Source organism: Charadrius vociferus, unplaced genomic scaffold (genome assembly GCF_000708025.1).
Source record: "Charadrius vociferus isolate BGI_N301 unplaced genomic scaffold, ASM70802v2 scaffold1044, whole genome shotgun sequence".
Lineage (NCBI taxonomy): Eukaryota > Metazoa > Chordata > Aves > Charadriiformes > Charadriidae > Charadrius > Charadrius vociferus.
The window spans coordinates 1,085,945-1,089,282 of NW_009648254.1; positions in this window are offsets into that span (position 1 = coordinate 1,085,945).

Below are 3,338 nucleotides of genomic sequence, written 5' to 3' on the forward strand. Positions count from 1 at the left end.
CCGCGCCCTGCCGACCTCTCCCAGGCTGGCTGCCCCCCGCCGTGGCATGGCTCCTAGCCGGGTGGGTGCGTGCTGCCCCGCGCCCAGGGGCTCGTCGGGAGCTGCTGGGCACAGTGCACCTCTTTCGACGAGCGCCCGTGCCTCCTGCTTTGCGCCGCGCCGGATGGATCCCGTCGCTTGACAGCCGCGCACGACACTGCGAGATGCAGTCACAACCTCTCCTGCATCAGCCTGTCGCTCCCTGATTTCTCTCCAATTTTCAGTGCTCCTCTTAACCTACCTGAAAAGGGATGCTGTGAGGCTTAATTACGTTTAATGTCTGTGCAGCACTTAAGAAGACGAGAGGCGTTATGTGTGTGCTGAGTATTGTGATTATGGTTCAGAGGTATGTGGGGCTGTGCATTAATTCTCTTTGCTATGGGAGAAAAAATATATAAAATAAAACCCTGGCTCCTGGTGGCCTTTGCGATGCTTGGCTCCCAGTTTCAGGGCTATAATGGAGATGCACCTTCCATCTAGATAATTAAAGGGTGAGGTGGGGAGAAAGGGGAAGACCCTCTCACAGGCAGAAGTTAGTGCATAATCAAAATGAGCTAAATTCTGTTAGCACAGGATGATGAGAGAGGACACGGTCCCGCTCCCCGCTGCGTGCAGAACAGCTCAAAGCTCCCACTCTCGGTGGTGTCGGCACTGCGCTGTCTGGCTCTTCTCTGGAGCTGCCCCGTGTTGGGCTCCCATCACCAGAGTGGGTGTCCCGGGGGTAAAATGTCCCCTGGCAGCAGGAGAGGGTTGGGTGGCGGAGGGGGTGCAGGCACGGTGTGCTGGGGCATCCTCTCTGCCTCATCCTCAGGGTCTAGAGAGCTGCTCCTATGTTTTTCCCTATATTTTTCCTTATGTCCTGCCTTACGCCTGCTGCGGCGAAGGCTCCTCTGCATCCTGAACAGGGCAACGCCAACCTGCGCTCATCCCTCAGCTTTATTTGTTTGGGATTTTTTCTCTGTGCCCTGAGGACCCAGATTGATTAAGCGTCAAAGAAAAGTCCCAGGAAGACAGAATATCCTCTTTAATCCCTACATCCATTTTTGGGAGATTAAGAAAAGAACCGAGGTCTGAACTGCTGCCTGGATGCTGATGTGCTAAAAGTGATCGATGACTTTGGCTTCATTCATTTTTCCAGGGTAAGAGGCATAATGTGCGCGGAGGGGGAGGAATCGCTGCAGGGAACGGGATAATTGGCACAGGAGGTTGCTCTGCCTCTGCGTGTGTTCCCGACACCAGGCTTGTGTGTCTGCGCCCGCAGAAGAGAAAAGGCAGTGTCACAGCAGCAACGCTGCCAACTACAGCGACAGCAGCCCCGAGACAGCGCTCAACATGTGCGAGCGAGTTGGGGGGGGAAAGCAGCCGATGTATTTACACACACCGACGGCAGCGGTGTCAGGGAGGTTTGATGCCTTAAAGCACGGAGCGGTGCAGGGTGCATGGCCCCGGTGCTCGGGGGATGCCAGGCTCGCTGTCCCTGTGCCCAGAGCCCCTCACCGAGGAGCAGCGAGTCCCCTGGGATAGATGCGCCCTTGGGTGCCTGCAGAAGGCAGGAGAAACGTGGAGAAGGAGAGCTGGGACTTTCCAGCCTCTTGGCAGGAGGCGTTTCAATCAATCCCAGCCCTCCTACACATGCCTGAGAGGGTTGGGCATGTCTTTTTCTTCTTCTTCCCTCTTTCGATTTAAAAATGAACACTTTGAAAGCCGTGGAGGAGTTGGCGTTCATGCACAGCGTTAGCAGAAAGAGAAAAGCTCTGGAGACGGCACAGCCGGGAGCGCACCGAGCGAGCAGAGGGCACGGGCTCCTGCTCCAGCTTTGGGGCACCTCCAAAAGGGGGGACCAGACTTGTCCCCCTTCCTTCTTCAGCCTCTGTGGCACATGCTTGTGTCTTCCCCTGCATCAAATCCAGCGACCGTGTGACTCTACAGGGAGCCAGATCGGTGTGCCGAGCCACACAAAACCTAGTCATTATGTACATACACATATATTTAGATGCATGTATATATGTATATTTTAAGGGGTTTTGCACGCTTGGCAACAGCCACAGTTCAGTTAGGTTAGGCATATTGCAAAGTGTAAAAGGGGGCTGGAGAAAAAAAAAAGAAAGAAAAAAGAAAAAGAAATGTAAGTGATGCTGAGAGTGTCTGAAAATGCCCCGGCGATGGCGGGTGCCCCTGTCTGCGCTGCTGTGGGGAGGGCTGCTGGACACGGGGTGGGTGGCACCACACCACGTCCACGGGCTGTAGGAACAAGCGGGGAGCTCACACCGTGGGGAGCGGTGCAGGCAGCCCGGGTAAGCGTGTAGGGGTATGTCTGTGGGGTGCACCTTGTCCCCTGCGGGGCCATGTGTGCCCACCAGCGCGCGATGGCGATGCCACCGCACCAGCTCCTCTCTACCCGCTCTGCTCCCGGCCTCGCCTGGCTCTCGGTGCTAAATGTGATTACTTTGAAACGTGATTTGCCCTGTCACTCACCAATTAACGAGGACAGAAAGCCAGAAAAGACACAAGCTGTTCCCTCTCGCTCTGCCACCTCCAGCAATGAGCCCTTCAAAGCCCTTTTGTCGGGGCGGTGGTGGGGAGGGGGCCGGGGAGATGGCACGAGCCCCGTGTCGGTCGGACCCCCGGGGTGATGCTGCGCCTGTGCTCCATAACCCTTCGCGGGACGTTGAGAGACTGTTAACAAACCCCATTGAGGTGCAGCGGTGAGCCGACAGGCGCGGGGGTCTGGCAGTGATGGACCCCCAGTAAACACCCGGGCAGTGTGAGCCAAAGCCAAGGGATCAGAGCTGAACGCATGGATGCACTCACTCTCATTTTTTGCAGAAACAGAGGGGAAAAAATGAATGGCATCCCACATTCACCGCAGTCGTGCCTACCCTGCGATCGCACGTGGGAGAGCGACTCTCCCCATCGCCTCCTTTCTGAATGGGCTGCAGGAATTTAATCTTATCTCCTCACAGCATGGTTTCTTTGAAGCCTTTCCCGCTTCCTCGCAAGATTTTCACAGGCAGAAGCTTTCTCTCTGCCTTCCCCAGACAGGTCATCTCAGCAAGAGCCTTCGCTTCCTTCCAGGCTTCACCGTGTTACTCCTTCCCTGCCGATCCTGTTCTTCTCCCCTCGGTATGTGAAAGCTTCCTTCTCCCCTGCACTCTCTCGCCTACTCTTTTTCCCTCTTGAATTATTATTCATCATTTCTGTGCAGATGCACCCACACATTTGGGTGTTTGTTGGGAGATGCGGAGATAACACAGAAGAAACAGCAGCTGCCAAGAGCCGGGATCCAGGAGCAGCCTCTT